The 19533-nt window shown below is 40.5% G+C and overlaps 1 protein-coding gene across 4 annotated transcripts in view; it reads right to left on the reverse strand.

The window, feature by feature from the left end:
• znf536 (zinc finger protein 536) overlaps positions 1-19533 on the reverse strand; it is a 298506-nt gene that overhangs the window by 176256 nt on the left and 102717 nt on the right. For all 4 annotated transcript variants that reach the window (XM_088081055.1, XM_088081050.1, XM_088081061.1 and 1 more), the window contains one exon: positions 17897-17996. The gene's annotated coding sequence lies outside the window, so the exon portion shown is untranslated. The remainder of the gene's footprint in view (positions 1-17896; positions 17997-19533) is intronic.

Consider the following 19533-nt stretch of genomic DNA (forward strand, 5'->3'; position numbering starts at 1 on the left):
TATAACTAAAGTGCATTGTGGGTTTAATCGCCATTTTTAAGGTATTCTGCCTTATTTTTGTGTTTTCTTTAAAGTATATAGCATTATAGCATGATATATCTTTAGGATGCTTAAGTGATTATGTTGTGTGACAAAGGGGGTAGGATCAAATGGCAACCTCTGGGGATGAAAAAAGTGCCAAAAAGGAACAAGTTCATTACCCAAAGTAACTATAATTGCCTAAAGCTAACCTCCATAACTGTATGTTAGTTACATAACTTTACATTAAGGGCGTAACATAATTTGCAGGATGCTCATTTGTATGTTATCCTAAGAACTGTTGTGTGTGTGCATTTTCGTAGGATATCACACAAACTGCTTTATGAAAATAAGCTGGATGTTTCCCACATAATGCTCATCTGCTTTAACAATGCAGTTTTATTTACACTGTTGATTTATTCAATCAGTGTTCTAATGAGTGAAACATGACGTCAAATTTAGCAGAATACCTCTGTTATATAATAGTAATATAAATAACTTTAAGCATTCATTTTTATATGATATGAAAGAAACATGGTTTGTCAGTAACACATCCTCAACCGAGGTCAAAACTAACACCGTAAACAGGAAATTTAATAATATCCAAGAGGTTAAGGGGACCAATGCAGGATCAGAACTCTAACTTTTTGCTGTCACGTTGTACTGATCAATGTTGTTAAGAGACAAGAATTTAGCCAAATAACGTCCCTGGCATCCTTGCAGAGTTTGTCTCAGTATTCTTTCAGTTTGCTTCTGATTCTCCAGTTTTCCAATTTAATTGGTCAGATGACTTTTTTACTTGTGTAATTTATTGTACTGCTCACTATCTATACATTTAAAATGGTGACATTTCACACAATCCACAATCGGCACATATGACTGACAAAGGCTCCATAGAGGGGTGCATTCTGTGAAATGTACACTCTACTGAAGCTCTACGACTTCTTTTGAAACATGTTTCTCAATTTTTTTTTCTGACTGAAGCTTGTGTGTACAACTAATCTCATAGGCCGCCACTGACCCAGCACCAAGTGCAGTGAAAGCACAGTCGTATCTGCTTAGCAATCCCCCAGTAATTAAGGAAGGCCCGCACCATGCCTAAACCTCTCCCTGACACAGTGTTGTGTCTGCACTGCATGGAGACAAGGAGTCATAAGAGGCTTAAGGCTCATGTACCTGCCGCTCTGTGTGCATGTATGTGTGTGTGTGTGTGTGTGTGTGTGTGTGTGTGTGTGTGTGTGTGCCTTTCAAGAAAAGCGGGACAGGAGATTAAAACAGTGATCAGAAAAGTAAAATTAACCACCTTTACTGCTTTCTTAATTACTATGAAGTCCACCTCTGTGTGAGCGGCACTATAAATACCTCCCAACTCCCAAGAGGCCCTGAAAATCCAACTTGTAAATGAAGGCACACACACACACACACACACACACACACACAAACACACACGCACGCGCGCACACACACACACACACACACACACAAGTCCTTTTTTACTGAATGACCAAAAACTGAACCCGCCACTTCTCAGAAACTGGGCCAAACCATATGTCCTTCTGCGTATTTTGGGATCAGACTAATTCATTTTGATGATAGCATAAAAAATGATATCTTCAAAAAGAAAAAAGAATGAGAAAGAGGAAATGTGAAGACAGCAAGAACAGACAGAGCTAGGAAGAGACGGGGAGAAAAAAAAAAGAAAGAAAGACCAGAGGAGGGGAGGGCCATGGGGAATACATGTGATGGATCCAGGTCTTATGGGGAGCTCCAGGAGAGTAAAATAAGGCTGAACCTCAATAGGATCAGCATCCAGGACAACATTACAATAAGAGTAGACATTTCTGACAGGGATAAAATGATCTGTAATTAGGACAAATAGCACTAAAAGCAAGTTCAAAGATCTTTTGTTTTGTTTTCTTTCTTTTTTGGGGGGAATGGCAGGAGTTAAAAGAGAGAACCAAAAAAAAGGAAAGAATAGGAAATAGAAAACAGTGCATTCTTTAAAAGAGATAACTGAGAAATTTGAATGTTAAAATAATGGATTTGAGTGAGCGATGAAAATGTGAGAAAGTGACCCACAGAAGGTTCAGTGCTTAAGAGAAAGCAGACAAGGTGAAGCCTGCTGTTGGTGTTTAGAACAGCAGGAAGGGAGTGAGAAAGAAAGAGGGAGAAAAAGAAAAAAGGGGGGAGAGTAAAAAAAGCTGACCCCCTGCAGGAATGAACTGTGATCCATTATAGGCAAAAATTTTTTTTTAAACAACTCACAACAAGCGTTACCCAACACACTTCTCCCTTCATGCAGCTCACCAAGAAGACATCCATAGCTGCTGCCTTTACATTACTGCGGCCTTTAAAACAAAAGATCAGTTTGGCTTACAAAAATGGCAAACAAGGATGCATGGGAAGAAAAGCGTGGAGCAAAACAAGCGGCTGAGGTGAACTAATGTCAGGAGCTTGGTTTTATAAAAGTGGGTTGCAGGAAATGTAGCCTTGTTGACACTTCATGCTTCCCTTTACACACAGACAATTCAAACAGGAATACTTTATTTATACACAGTATGTCGTTCAAATCTATTCTATGTCTGTGGTAAAACTCCATGGCCAGAGAAATTAATTAATATGGTTGTGAAATACTTTATATTAACCCTTTGAAACCTGGACTGAAGTCAGTTGTCTCGTGCTGTGCTCAGATGTCTCACAAGAATTAATTGGTTTGATTTCTTTAGAAAAACTGGGATAAAAGGCAATAACAACTTGGCAAGAAATGTCCCAACAACTGCAAGATAAAGTAAAGATCACAAGAAAATGACCTGAAAACTAACTAACTAACTATATATTTTAGATTATGTCACAGAAAATATTTATATGTATTATTTTATTTTTTTTATTTTATCATTTAATCTATTTTTTTTTTTTTTTACTTTTCTTTTTTTGTCTTATTTTTGGGTGCTTAAGTCACTAAAGTTACTTTTTACTCATATCTTGCGCATTTTTGGACCATTTCTTGAATTGCTCATTGCCTTCTTTCCATGGGTTTGACAGAAATAAAGCTTATTTTCTCAGGTCTCAAAGGCTTAATGTAATGATGATGAAGCACCAAAAAAAAGTTGGGACAACTTCTATTTTTTTTATATCCTTTACCTTCACCACTCTGCCCTATGGGCTTGAAAAGTATTTAAGATAATTCACTTTTAATATTTGTATTACTTTCATGAAAAAAATTAAAATAAAAATACTAACATCAATGTACACTTACAGTAAATCTTGATTATATATATATATATATATATATATATATATATATATATATATATATATATATCTCACAATACTTTTCTGTATCAATTTTGCCCCATCCCTACAAATAATATATAATATTATACTCTGAAAATCTACATAATGAGTAGTTTTACTTTTGACTTTAACACATGAATTGTATCTAAAACACTTTAAAAAAAAGAGATAACAAAGATAAAACAATTGGAACTAGAGATTCAAATTGTGCCTAATTCTTCAATCTGAAGACAGTGCCATTATGTCAGAAAACACAACATAACTGTCTTCCAGTTGACAAGAACTAAAAATACACAGACAATAGCTTTGAGATGAGCAGAGACACAAAAACGAGGAGGGAAAATGTTTTGTCCTTCAGCCGTGTTTTCACTCCACTTTCCCACCCCATGCCAGTGACTGCAGAATAAACGGATATGTGAATTAAACCCCATTGTTTTAAAGAGATCTGCAGCTAAATTTAGGCGCTGCTCTTGTTCTCCCTCAATGTGAAAGAATGTGCCAGTTATGTTATGTTTGTGTGTTTTATTTTCTCCCTTTTCCTTTATCCCCCCGTCGTAATCTCGGGCTACATACATCTCATGTTGTTTGAACAAGTGAGAGTGGTGTCTCTGTGCATGTGTCAAGGCGAAAGAGGAAAAAAAAACACATACACACACATATAGTTCAGCCATGCGATTTTTGCAATTAGAAAAGACACAAAAATAATTATTCTGCAGCGCAGTCAGTCGACATATCCTGAGTCGATGATGCACGGATCACGTGTTTAATAAAAAAGGTTAATCAGTTGTTAATCAGAGGATTAATAACTTGTTATTTTCTTTACAAAACCATTAATATTATGCCATAAATATTTAATGTTGATAGGTCTTTTTTTCTTTTTTTTTTGGTGGGAGAGACGGGGTGGGGGTGATATGTGCTTGGTGATGCAGGGCAGAGTGAGCAATATCCAGGCATTAATGTGCATTAATCATGCTTTGGTGAAGACAAATAAATTCATTCATGTTTATTAATACAACCTTGGAGAAAACAATACTCTTTACATTATTCACTGAGTTATTAATAAAGGATTTATGAACAGGAGGACCACAGGACAGAGACTGTGGATCAGGGAGAGAGAAAAGCAGAGAAAAAAATGATAGAAATAAGAAAAAGAAAAAAAGCGAGCAGAAGAGGGAGGTCAGAGTCACAAAGCCAGAAGCAAAAGTTCATTAATGTTTAGGATGGAAGGGGCACAAACGTTTAGGGAGGAAGTGTGTGCGTGTGCGTGAGTGAAACAGAGTTGGAGTAGTCCACCACTGGAAAGCTGGGGGTTAAACAGAGATTTTCTGCCCTCACTCATTTTCTCCTTAACAAATTACCCTGCCCGTTTGCTAATCAAAGCAAAACAAATATTGCTTTTCATTCGCTCCATTTGTTTGAATGAACATACAGACATTCCCAAAATACTCATTCCCAGCTCAGATGTAATTAAATTGTGCCTTTAGTGAAAACATGCAGTGGTACTCCAATTAGTTGTGTTTTTGTCGTCGGGTAAAGACGGAGATTGGCAGTGGGTGCGCCTCGGGCACCTCGGTGTCCCGAAATGGAAGTATGTCTTGGCGGGCGGGGTGGGGTGGGGTGGGGGGGGATATGTTTGTTAGACAATGTTTGGGTGCACAAGACTGAGTGCAGTGACTGAAATAAAAAAAGTGTTTGCAGAGTTGGTGGATGATTCAGTGATCTCATGATGCCTTATTTGATGTGGTATTACTGTCATAAGCAATAGTGACAATTATGATGATTATATTTATATGAAAAATGTGTCTTATTTTTAAAAATGCTGAAGTATCCTTGTGACCAATAAGACTGTTCTTGCAAAAATAACAGCATACATAGTTTTTTTGGTGCTTAAGTATATCCAATGATGGAGTATTTTAACACAGAGTATTTTGGGGCACCTTATGCCCACACTAGACATCACACATTAGAGACCTGACAGGAGATGAGTGGAGAAAGGCCAGCCCCTACAGTGGTTGCACCCAAACCACAATCTTTTCCTCACCCTAACCTAGTCGTGTCTAAGCCTCAAGCTACTGTTAACCACAGCAGCGGCAGATCAGGAAACAGTTGTTTTTGGATGGCAAACAGCATCATCCTGTCTTTCTCCAGACAGGAACGTTGATATCAGGTGATTCTGCCAAACCAATCAAGTTATGTTCAATGGCAAGGTTTTTTTCAAACCCAATGCCAACATTATTTAATGTTGGGATTGCTCTATACAATATCTCCACATAACAATTTTGAAATGATTAAGATTAGGAAAAGATTGTTGATATGGTAAATGACCTGGTTGAAGCAGTGCAAATTGAAATTGCAACTATAAAATATGTCTAATGGAAAACTGCAAAACAGCAATGGAAACACTTGTTTGGCTTTTCTAGGTCACATGATGCTATGGCTATGTTCTTGTCAGTAGGAACTGGACTGGCTCTCTCATGATGTAGCAGGAGCTACAAGAGCTGTTATTGCATCACATAACTCTTCAAAAGTTGAGCAGATCATCCGGAAGTTTTGAATCCACAATTCCTCTGTGAAATCGTGGACTATCACCTCCCAGAAATCCCTCATACATGGCTGCTCCAACGTTTAACGGGCTTGCCTTTCCATTATCGCTCCATACCATGCCTACGTGGCCTTGGATTATGAATAATGACGGCTAGTGTGGTGGCTGCAAAAAAAATAAAGCTGCTAATGTTTTGAACATCCATCGCCATGCTTTTTGGAATGTTATCACCATAGAAGAAGTCGCAGAACATCACTCAATGGAAACACAGTCATCTCGCAATTGTGGATTATCCACATTTTGAAAATATCACTTAGGTTTTGTGCAAATCTGTAATGGAAACCCACCTACTGACTTGTATCAGATAGAGGCGGGATCAGGACGAAGCTAGGCAGGAACAGCACCCAGTTGGAGTGAGAATAGAAATCAACAATCTTTTAGAGTTATTTTCATACTAAGTACATGAAAAGAGCTATTAATTCATTTAGCCAAATTTATTTTGAAAAATCAATAATAATATATTAAGCTTGGTGACTTGAGGGGACAATTACAGCTAATTAAAAGGCAAACATTCACTGTGTCAGCTCTCAGGATTATCCACCACCTTGACCTCCATAACCTTAACCTTGGCCTTGCTACATAAAGACGTCCTGCATTGGCACAAAATATTGGTTTGATTTCCAGCCAGATGCAAACCAAGCATCCTTATATTTAAAAAAATAATAAATAATGGCAAAAAGCAAAAAAAAAAAAAAAAAACCCACCCCGATTTAACATCAATATCAGTTAAAATGAAGGAGAAGAAATGAGGTAGGTGTTCATACATTGTGTCAATGTTGTGTTAATGCACAATGGTGGTGAAGATGGGTTGTGTGCACTGCCACGAATATATCTTCCAATCATTGTCTTTCCCTCCTCCATCTTAAATGCCGTCTTTTTCTTTGTCTTAAGCTCCAAATTGTGTTTTCATTGAGGGGCTCTATGGATCGCTCGGCAAAATGTCATCCGTCAACCTGTCGATGAATCCATCCTTTCATTTAATGATCAGCCTACCTGATATGCATTTTACATGGCTCCATATACCTTTAATGGGAATCAATTGAAAGCAAATAACACTAGAAGCCAGTAAGCTGCATGTCTGACGGACGGATGTGGACACTGGTTATTTGTCAATAGCACACAGCTCTGTGCTTAGCCGCATGGCTTTGTACTGTATACGCCTGGATGAGTGTGGTTGCAAAGGTGGCTCACTGTGGGTTAGAGACTGGCTTACACAAGTCCGTACAATCCCACTGCTACATTCTCCCTCTTGCTTTGTCTTCATAAACTAAGAGAGGGGATGAGATTGAGTGAAAGAGACAGAAAGAAGGGAGAAGGTGGAAATGATGAAGGCAGAGAGAGAGAAAGACAATTAATGAAAGAGGAGGAAGAAGAGATGGAGGCTTAAAAAAAGGATGAAGTTGAAAGGGCCAAGAAGCGAGAGAGAGGAAGGGAGGGACAGCGGCGTGGTTTCAGTTAAATACTGATTTCATCATACGATTGGGGAGGAGGAGGGGGAGGAGGAGGGGTAGCAATGGTGGCTGTGGCAGCTCTAAAACACATAACTTTTTACGAAGTGAAAATCAAATATTAAAAATGACAGGCCTTATAAGTGTGCTGAGTGAGCTCGGGTCACGGAGGGAGGGAGGCGCGGGCGGCTTGTCAGCTACTATCTGTCAGGGCGAATTAGAAACAATCAGGGCCGAGTGAAAGGGAAGGTGATTGTTATTAAGCGGCGGGGCCCTGTGAGCGGGCGCCCCAGATGTGGCCGTGCATATAAAAGAACAGGAAGCCGGCAGTTTAATTCAGGAAGCTTGCCGAGGCGAGCGAGCAATGCCACAAAGGAGGAGAGGGAGGTGGTGTGTGTGTGTGGGAAGGGGGGCAGAGGATATGAGGGGGTTGGGGCTTCTTGTCGCTAATATGCTGGAAGTTACTTTGATAACACATTAGGCCTCTTGTGGAATTGTGGAATGACGCACCTTCTTTTTTTTTTTTTTTTTTTGCCTGCACTCATCCATCTCTGTCCATCCCTGCGCAGGGAAGTGGCGGGTCAGCCCAGAGAGAGGGCAATAGGAAGAATCACGGGTGAAATCTAGATAAGCCGACCTTAACACACACACGTACGACAGCGAGGTTGGGGGAGACAGTCAGGCCCATATAACAATTACAACCTGATATCCTGGGAGGATGATGGGACGGAGAGAGAAACCCTGGACGGATGTGTGTAAGTGTGTGTGAGCTCATGTCTCAGCACCCAGTTCCACCCCTCTTTATATCTTTTCTTTTTCTTTTATAATCACCTGACACTGTGTCTCCCTGAGCTGCTGTCTATGTTTGGTCTACGTGACTTTTTCGCCTGTGCTTGTGGACAAGCACATTGATGGACATGGACATGCCGCGGCTTTGACTCCTTTGGTAGTCCTGTTATCTGACAAGTTGCTCCCCTACCCCTGGAGAACTCCTTGGAGACAGACATCAACGCCCACAGATCCCTATCGGGGGGGGGGGTTGCTGGGTAGGGTGGGGGATGTGTTGGGCAGGGGGGGGTTATGTGTACAATATGTTAGTCAAGGAGGGTGGGGGGTATTTGAATGATAGGGAGCGACAGTAATCTGCCAAGAGGATGCAGACTCAAAGGCACATTGCCCGTTGTGACATTTTGAAAAGTACACCGTCACACAAACTGTGAGCAACTCAAAGGCAAAAACACTTAACTTATAGGCCTTTTCCACCAACATGGAACCAGTTCTGCTCTGGTTCCCGGACCTAATTTTGAACTGTTCAGAGCATTTAAATAAAAAATAAATTGGTTCAGAACCCAAAAAGCTGGTTCTGGGATGAAACTAAAAAAAAATAGCAGACTTCTGGGTTCCTGCAGATCCCTAAAATAATAGCTTAATTGACATTAAAATGTCTAAAATCATTCTTTTATAAGTCTTGAAAAAAGCTCAGACATGGGAAGTATGAACCATTTTTTATGATGTTGCATTGTAAAATCTAAAAATAATTGGTTATACCTATTTTTAAATCATTTACAGATTTTAATGTCAAGCATAGCAAGATAAAGGAACCAGCAACACTCATATACATTTACATCATCCAATCAAATGAAAAATGACCAAGCTTTTTTTGAAGGAATGGATACTTTTATGGTCACATAATTTAATCTCTTTTCACGTTCCATTCTCGTTTAAATCACCTACCATTTCAACTTGAAAAAATTAAAAAATCATGTTTTATACTGAATTAAACATGTGAGCAGAAATGTCCCAAACTCTAAGTAATTGATTTTGATTCGTATTTATTATTCCTCAGTTTTGGCTATTGTAGGCACCAAGGTTCCCAAAAATCCTAAACAGAACCGGCTCAAGGACCAGAGCTAATTTGGTGGTAAAGGGATATCAGTGTCTTAGTTTAGCTTTGGAGTGGGGGCCGCTGTGGCTCAGGAAGGCTGAAGGCTGATCGAAAGGTTGCCGGTTTAATCGCCGTCTCCTCCAGTCTACATGTGCAAGTATCCTTGGGCAAGATACTGAACCCCAAATTGCACCCGATTGGCTGTTCCATTTGTGTGTGAATGTGTATAAATGTTTAAAAAAGTGATAAAAAGTAGCAGGTGACACCTTGTACAGTAGCCTTAACCACCAATGTGAATGTGTGTGTGAATGGGTCAATGTGACAAGTACTGTTACAGTGCTATGACAGGTCAGAAGACAAAAGCGCTATGCAAGTCCATTCTCCATTAGACAATGGATATCAAATGGTATAACAATATCAAATGGACATCAAACACAAGTCTGATCCCATAATTATTAATAATAAAAACCAAAGTACTACCAAAGAACGATTTACTAGCGTCTTTATTGGACCTTACTGAGAGCCAATCACTGCCTTCCTCAGAGACAGAAAGTCAAGTGGATCCATTGCCTCTCAAATAGTTTCACTTAACACCGGTTACGTGAAATCAATGGGTAGTACAGAAGGAAGAAAGAGAAGAAATGAAGGAGGTTGTTAAGATACTTTCTTTCATATAGTGCTTCTGTCTGGGAGCGTGAAGGGGCTTTGATTTCTATTTACTTTGTAGTGAGAGATATCGCAAGAAATTTTCCCTCTCCTTAAGAATCACTGATCATCCAGTAGGTTGAAATAAAGCAGGCTTGTCACATGCTCCCTCTCCCTCTCTCTCTCTCTCTCTCTCTCTCTCTCTCTCGCTGTTTCTCTCTCTTTCTCTTGTCGTCTTCATGGTGGTGATCAGTCAGACACTCACCTAACACTCACCGTCTCTGGTTTCCACCTCCCAGGTTTTTCTCCGCGTTGCTGCTGCTGATGTAGTGGAGGTTATATGGTGTTAAACACAGAGCTGCTAAACGTTCCCCAAGGTAATAACAGGCACTGTATATACAGTTCTGTGCGAGTACTGCGACGGCAACTTGCTGCCAAGTGTGGGAGCAATGGAGATGTAGAGAAAGAGGCAAGAGGCAGAGTGAAAGTGGAGGGAAAAAGGGGAAAGGAAATAAAATAATTGGCAGACTTAGAAGTGAGAAAGAGAGAAATGGAGGGTGTAAGGAAAGAGGTGGAAGATGAGTAATTGCTTAACCAAAGGTATAAATCAAGACAATGTGAAGTGATACTGATGTTATACTTATGTGAGGCTATCAAATGCTGGTTGGTGAGTTAGCACAGGTGCATACACCGTGGTTATAGTTACATAGGTTAAAATACAGTTTTTAGTGATGTTATCTTTTTACTCTCTGCTATTGTCAATTCATTTTTGGTTTCACCTGAGGTTAAAAATTCTTCCTTATCCCTCAAAATAATACTTTGAAAATGTATCCTTAACTAACATTCAACTAAGATTTTCGAAAGCTTTCACTCATCACACTATCACTCATCTTGTTCAGGAAATTTAAGTTTGCCCATGAGGTTGAAGTTGTTTTTTTCAGTTTCTCCAACTGTCCAAGGACATCATTGACCAGGAGTCACTGATCAGTCAGCAAAAGCTACGGGAGGACATTCACATCCACAAAACCATATTTGGACAAACAGTGGAATTGCGACTGAAAGCACTGACAGCTAAGGCAACCACTTGATACCTTTTTACTTCTGCTCACCTTCTGCTTTAACAAATATTCAAACAGGAAATATACTTTGACCCATCTAGAATGTTTTTTGTCATGTTTAAAATGTTTTATACAAGGCAGTACCTGACCCTGTCTGCCATCCTATACTCTTTTCAGTGAGTGATGTATGAGTCACAGTCCCTACATAGAGGGCTCTGCCAGTACAAAAAAATCAGAATTACAATTTTATAACCTTTCTTCTATCTCACACAGGCTCTGCTCTCCACTGGACTCATTGGGTGCAATGATCAGAGCCTAACTGATGAATACCCTGTCGCAACATAACATTGATCCAGCCACACTGATCCTGAACAACTAAAGGTTAGTCACCGTAGCCCGCCTACTTCTTTAAAACCTTGGCAATCGCAGCAGAGAAGTAGGTAGCCACAACCAATGCAGGTGGTGTGCAACCAAACTGGGTGGAGCCATAACCTAACCTTGCAGGAGTCAAAAGACAAGCAATAGACACCCTGCACATCCCATTTTCCATGTCATCAAGAAGCATGGAATCATGTACGTGTATCATATTCGGGTAGGCACACCCTGATTGGCTGGCTACGTTTATGCAAATTTCAGTGGGCGAATGCATGCTTATGATTGGAGGAGAGTATTACTCATAGAGTCCAGTAGTGGGATGAGTCTGTGTGAGGCAAAACATCCTCCAGGTCATAAACTATACAGTCACTCCCATCTTGTTCCCCTCTAAAAGGACAGTTGAGAAGTTGAAAAAGGGAGTTGCGACCGATCACAATATGAAAGTACTCAGGAACACACAAGGGTTTCCTGGATCCTTTGTCACTTATTGGTTGCCTCTTGTTGTTTGCCACATGTTTCCCACTGCATCTCTTCTCTGGCACCAATTCTATGGCTATGGCCATTCCTAGGGTTAAGGTTTGGTCTTTGATAATACATTAGTTTAGGCAGCATAAACTGCTTGGTTAGGGTTTAGAAAAGATTGTGGTCAAGCTTAAATAAACTAGCAGTGATTGTTGGGATGCAAACCACTTCTTGTATGCCCAGCCAACAAACCTCCTTGTTATGTTGTGGCAATGTAACAAAGTCAATGTACTTTTATCTTTCCTTCTGTTTTGTTTTCTTCTTTCTATTTTCTATTTCTAGAAGAAAAGGTAGCTTTTCGAGAAAACATAAACATGGGTTGTTTTAAAGTTTGCATGAACAAAGTTTTTGGGGTAAGGACAGTCTCAAAATAAAGATCTGATATATAAAGTTGAATTTAACACATTTAAATACGATATGAATGGACTGACAGTGTGTATGGAATGACTATGTATAATGATGATATGCCGTTTTATCATCATAAAAGGTTTAGTTATATATCATTGATGTCAGGTGAATGTTTTCATATTGTTAGATTGTATCAGGGTGTAGCAGCGGGCCACGCAAACTCATAAAAAGCGCAGCTGTATATTCTCCTATCAGATGTCATAATTTTGTTTGAATAAGAAGTGAATTGTAGAAGTCCATTTTCACAAGAAAACATTGCACTATCTATTCCAAACAGACAAGACATGAATTGTGATTTCGAGAAAATTGTTTTCTTAAGTACCATAAACTGAAAGAGTGGGATTGCACACAGGTAGTGTACATAGGAGGAATGAGTCTCTCCCTCGACTGACTGGCCTAAATATTTCTCTTGACAGCTAAAGTGTGAAAATATCTGCTATTTTTAAGGTACATAAAGACATGAAAGCAATGGCATATGAAGGAAGAATAAAGTCAAAAGTGATATGGATGCTGTGGGAGGTGGAAACTGCTCCCCTCCCCATTCCAATTTAACCCCCCCTTTTTTTTCTCCAGGAGGCCAAATCCAGGCCATGTCTAAGATTTCACAACGATTAGCGAGGGAGGGATGAGGAGGGATATAGAGATGTACTAGAGCAGCATTAGCCATTAATCACTAAGGGGGAGAGGGAGGAGAGAGACGGAGAGAGGGAGTGATAAAGAGAGAGGACTGTCCTAGCATGGCTCAGCATGGGACTTGTACTTTTGCTGTCTGGACCTCCAGGGGTCTTGTGTTTGACTGCAGAACAGTGGCTCAGCAGCAGTGGAGGAGTTTCCTAATCCATTGGAAAAGGAGTCAGCGTTTCAAGACCAAAATATATATGACATAAAAACGCATTGTTTACATTTATTGCCAAAAGTCATTTCTGTGTGTATGGTGTATTTTGCAGCAGAACTGCATTTAATCATGTTTATAATTGAACAGAATGTAAAGTTTACATTGCTGAGTATTTTGTCTGTAATGACAGCTGGCGTTTTCTAATCTGGATAAATGAGAATACTGGATTTTGCTACTCTACTACAGTATTTATTTCTTGTTTCCCATCAACATGCAACTCAACTGTTCTGATCATTTCTTTGTTTATTTCTTTAACTTTATTCATTTTTATTTGTAATCTTTGCATGGTGTCCTTTTTCCTGGAATTGAAATGGGATGTCTGGAAAGAGATGTCCTTACACATTTCCCTCCAAAAGACTGATTTTTTTTTTTTTTTTGTAATACTGAACACACAAGTTATACAATCCCGTGTCGAAGTCACATGTCTGGTTAAGCAAACCATTTACCCGACCTTCTCTCAAAGAGGTTTTGTGGCATAAAGCCACGCTACTTCCACCTTGCTTCTCATTCACATGACGACAAGAGTTTGCTTGTCAGGAAAATATAAATGTATGTTTGACAAGAAATTCTCATTGTAGGATCCTCTTACAAACATGTGACCAAGTGTAGAATGATGGTCACATGACAGTCTTATATCAGTCTTATATCTCTCTAATGTCTCTGTTTTAGGATGAACAGGGGTTGACATCTTTCCCTTGTACAACCACCTGTTATCATGTGCCTAATTACATACTAACGTCACATGATAACAAATAAACCACTTCCACACAACTGAGCAACTTCAACCACCAAAGAAGGCCATATAATCATCTTTGATTATTGGTGTAATGGATGTTATAACTATATTTAAGTACTGATATAACAAAAAGTTCAGGGAGCAGTGCAAGAGGACTACACAGCTTTTCAACACTAAGGGGTGGTCAGAGATGGCCAGCGTGATACAGCTGCGCAAAAATAATCGAAAATAATGTGAGTTCTCAGTGATGTATTTTTCAAAATTGAGTAGGCTTGTTCCCAGTAGATGGTTTGTTTCTTACTCTCAATATACTCATTTAAGTTAAAGTTGTACATTTATCTTTTTAAGTAATGGGTCAGCTTGAAGAACTTGAAGACCATTTTAAAAACGCTGAATCGCATGTATATAAAGATACATAACACAATAAAACTGTCAGATATCAGCTGTAGAGATGTCTACCTTCTCTCTAATATAATAGAACTAGCTGGTTATCCGCTTGCGGTACTCAAAGCACGAAAAATAGATGTGAAAAACTAAACAGCACCTGCCAACCGTATCACCGTGCAGAAGGAAGTACACATCTCTTGCATGTTCACCAAGAACCAGTGAGCTAGGTAATGTTAAGGAGGAGGACCAGATTTATGCTTATGTTATTCACTGTCATGAACACAAGCGTCTTGCCCATGAGTAGATGTGTACACTATATACTAATTCCATTTGCACAGTGACACTTGGTGTAGTTCGGTAGACAGAAAATGGTTCCTACGTGAAATTGCTCACAACAAGGTCTGTGGATTATCTTGAATAAATGGGTCATGATTTCTGGAAAAAGACGTCACTGTTGAGTTTTTCAGATGTATCTTTTGTCACTTTGAGCACCACAAGCTGAGTGCCATCTACTTTTTTTTTAATTTTATGGGAGAGAAAGCAGGCATCTCAACAGCCGATATCTCCGTCACTCTGCAACTCACACAAAAACAATCTAGATTGACAAGCAGCGGTAACGGTACAAGTAGAAATATATGTCTTTTTGATTGGGGGTGAACTGTCCCTTTAACTGTGAAATATGAAAGCAAAGTATATGAATATGGGAGTCCTCAAATCAGATACTGATGTAGTTTAGAGCTAGCCTATACACTACAACAGTATAATAGATTTCCTGAAATACAGTTATGGCTTCATGATTTTGGTGCACCACCCTTAGAGTTTCAGTGGCCCCCTTTGGCCGCCAATATAAAAAACTGTCTGTTGGCACCAATAAACACCAGTACAGAATACAGTATTAACATCTAAATGTTAGCCTGGTGGTTGCACTGCTTGCACACTCACTTATCTTTGGGCTACACCTTCTAAGTGTAGATAAAAGTGAAGGAGTTTTGCTGGAGAACACTTTCTGTGTGTGCGATCAGCCTTATAATATCACATCTACTGTGCGGCAGACATATAAGATGTAGTCAAACACCTTCCCACCCCCTTACATCACTGTGGTGGGAGGCAAGGTGAAACAGGGTGACCATAAAACCAGAATGGCCTTCAATAGTGTTCCCTGCATTCTGTCCCCCCCCCCCACACCCATTCCCCTCTTCTTATTTTTTTTATTTTTTATTTTTTTTTCTGTACTATGAATAAATTTAGTCTGTCCCGGACATGAAAATGTCAAATACCTAAAATACACCTAGGCTAAATAGCATATTAATTTTTAATGCCTGCTCATCCTATGCTGCTATTCTCATATCAGGCCTGTCTGCCAACAGCTGTTGCTGGCTCTCTGGCTGGGAATTTATCATCCATCTAGCTAAAGGAGGGGAGAGAGGGAGAGAATAAAAAAAGAGATGGGAGACATTGTTCGCAAGACAAGGGAAAAGGGGAGGGACGGATCCGTGTTTTCATGGATCCCTACCTTGTATTTATATCGCCCTCACCTCGCAACTTTCTTCCTTTGATATACGAGTGGGATTCAATTACACTAATGCCAAACATAAATTGTTCAAGATTCCTTCCTTTTTTCCCCCCTTCGCCATGCGTTACAGCGCGAGCCTCCTCATACATAAAAGAGAAATAAGGAGGCGAGTGGTGACATTGACGCTGGAGGTAGTGACATTGGGGAGAGCGGCAGAGGGAGGCGAGATGCACTGAAGCAATGTGCCAGTGTGGGTGTTGAATGCCACCCATGTGCGTTTTTAGGTGGCATGTGGTGGATGATTATCATAGATTATCACAATCCAGATTGTTACAAGTTCTGTCTGCGCACATAGCAGCAGTGTACTGTAGCTGTGTGACTGTGTGTGTGTGTGTGTGTGTGTGTGTGTGTGTGTGTTTTGGTTTAAGACAGAGTGCCTTTGGGGATAAGACTAAATGGTGAGCGAATGACGAACAGTTGGAGTGTGTGAGCGTATGTGTGCATTTATTTGTGTGTATGTGTCTTGTTCTTTTATAGTTACAGTACGGGGAGCAAATATTATACAGGGTTTGAAAAAATCTTCAAGTTGGGACATTATTGGTACAGGCTGAAGTACAAACCAGCCCATTCTCATTCCCATGTTGCCAAATACTGCTGCTCGGTCAGTCATTTTGTTGTCAAATACGAAAAGCGGTTTGAGATGCCACCAGGCAGTGTCAGTTGATAAGGTGGCCAGACTGCAACTGCAGTATGATGCGCAGTTACTGTCAGTTTATAACATGGGCAATAACGACATAATATAAGGAGCTGAAAAGCCCCTATAGGGATGACAGAAGGGGTGGTGGTCCAACAAACCCCTGACTTTCACCTGGGAGCTCGTTGTTCACTTCCCATATGAATGTTGAGCCAAACCATATTTTTTTCTAAATCTAATTACACGCTTGTGTTGCACAATCAAACATGAGGTGTTTTACCAACGTTCAGCGGTCGTTGAAGAAACAGAAAGCCATACTTGAGTCGCCCCATATACAGAGGTTGAATTCTTGCCGTAGCAGTCGTGGGTTCGTCTCTGGCCTCGACCCTTTGCTGCTTGTCGCCCCCTCTCTCTCTCCCTCTTTCACACTTAAACTGTCCTGTCCATTAAAGGCAATAAAAGCCCCAAAAAATAATCTTTAAAAAAAAAAGTACAGATTTCTTACCAAAAAATGACTTTGGTAGAAGTTAAAATCACCTAAAGTATCAAAAGTAATTTTATTATATTAAATGGAATTAAGTATTGAATGCAAAAGTAAAATCAAATTAAAAAACTTAAGTACTGCAGAAACTGATGGCAGCGCATGTAGATGAAGATGCAGCAGCCACTAGCTCCTCAAATCCTTGCTACTTTTTTGCTTTATTTTTCTATTTTTTCGACTCTGCCATTTTTGATACTAGCTGATGATTAAACAAAGTTTAAAAAATGACTAATAAATCTACCTTGTACCTTTTATGTAACAGGTGAAAATTGAAAAGTCAACAGTAGACCCAGGAGGATACCGAGCACATGATATGTAGATGTGCATGGAACTGACCAAGCAGCAACATTTGAAGAGGTGGCATGAGACAGCATGAGCTCATCCCAAGTTGCCAAGTCATACGACACGCTTGAATCCTTGTGCATCTGCAATTGATGTTCCAGGACGCTGCAACCAACACTGCACTTCAACAAAAGCACATGGTTAGGATTAGGTGCCCTAAACACGTGGCTAGGTTGAGAAAAAAAATGTCATGGTTTAGCTCTACAATCATACGTGAAGCAAACACCAGGCTCCTGGGTGAAAGTCCAGGGTGTGTTGGACCTTCCAGCTCCTTATATTACATCCTTACCAGCAGCGTTACAGACACCGTCCAGAGACAGGTGCTGTCCAACCACATCCACATTATATACTGATGCCACCTGTCCATGTATCATACTGCTGCGCTACTGCCATCCAAGCGACCTATGGCATATCATCACACTGCAAAAGGTTCCGTCCAGCCGCCACTACAAAAGCATAGGTATTTGACAACTTTGGGATGAGAACGATCTGGATGAAAATGTGTTGTAAGAACTGTGAGTGTGTGGCCTTACCTTAACACACCAACTGCATACTGGAGTGCAACCTGTCTGTTCGGATCAAGTGGCCCCTCACTGTCACCCCTGACTGACTACTGCTTACTAGAATGGCCACCTAGAGGGAGAAACAGAAGAGCGGAAAGATTAGAAGATGATATTGAAATATAGACCTGAGGAGGCGAGGAGGAAAATGGGGCAGAAGAAGAAGGAGAAGACAGTGATGGGTAGGAGAGGAAGATGAGGTAGTGGCAGAGGAGGGGGGGTTGGGGGGCCGTGTCAAGATGAAAATCTAACAAATTCTGCGAGCGGCGCTGCAGAGGTCAAGGGAACGCAGCCGAAAAAGGTTAAAGATGAAATCAAAGCCAGCAAGCTGCAGTGCCCGGAGGCACAGCTGAAAATCTATCCCTCCAGGGCAAGGCCACCGCTGACACGAGGCAGACAAGAAGCTAAATACTGCACGCCACTCGGGGATCTTTCATTTTCAACCGATCAATAAGGGCTTATATTTATCAGGGCCTCCGAGCAGCTGCCACGTCTGACAACCTCCACTTCATTTTTGCACTCCTCCTCTTCTCTTCCTCCTTCTCCTCCTCCTCCTCCTCCTCCTCCTCCTCCTCGCACACTAAATTGAGACCCATCGACCATGAAAAGGGGCAGAGACCCTGGATTGCCATTAACCCCCCTCGTGTCACTAGACTGTCTAACACACACACACACACACACACACACACACACAGACACACACACGCACACAGACACACAAATGCCCGGGAGATACAATTCTGCTAAAGGTCTGTCTCCCCCTTCTTTAAAGAAACATGCCTTATCATTATGGCCTTGGCACAGACACCAGCACCTCTTCATGTCTTTTGTTCCTCAAGCTGCCCATGCCACCCAAGACACACACACACACACACACACCGAGACAAACAAACATGTCGCTGCCCTGCGACAAACCTGATTTCACTTTTAATTTCGACTATTTTGTACACGTCTTTCTTGCCAAATTTATTCCAAATAACAAAAATATCAAATCCCAAATTACCACGATAAATCTGGAGAGCATTATGAGAAGCGGAAGATTGGGTTTAGGGGTCTGAGTTAAAATAACTGGCAGTCTAATCATCTGCACAACAATATTTGCTGTGAGGCATTCTAAATAGATTATCGCTAGTCCATCTGTGTCATCATTGATTTATAAGGCATTAAGCTGCTTGGGGAAGAGAGAAGGCCTTGCCTTCTCTGCCGTTAAAGGGGCTTCTTGTCGAAATCAGGGGCACGGCAATGGAACAACTGTGGCACTCGTCTAACCTCCCCTTTAATCGTCAGGCGAAAGGAAGTGAAAATAGGACGGGAGTATCTGTTTTTTTTTCTCTCTCTCTCTTTTCGAAAAGGGGAAGTATGAATCCAAATTTTCTGCATCTCTTTTTGTTTGGCGATACAAAGAGACTGGGAGGAGGGGAGGAAGTACAGGAAAAAAAATACACACACAGAGAGAGAAACAAATAGCGCACACAAACACACATGCACATACACACGAAGAAAAAAAAAACAAGGGACATCATTAACATATGAATGCTATATGCAAATGGTAGGGAGAGAGCAGATGTTGTTGCATTTAATTGACCTATATGTGAATTGCATCCAAACCT

This window comes from Plectropomus leopardus, chromosome 1 (assembly GCF_026936395.1).
Source record: "Plectropomus leopardus strain MGB_pleo_1.0 chromosome 1, ASM2693639v1, whole genome shotgun sequence".
Taxonomy (NCBI): Eukaryota; Metazoa; Chordata; class Actinopteri; order Perciformes; family Serranidae; genus Plectropomus; species Plectropomus leopardus.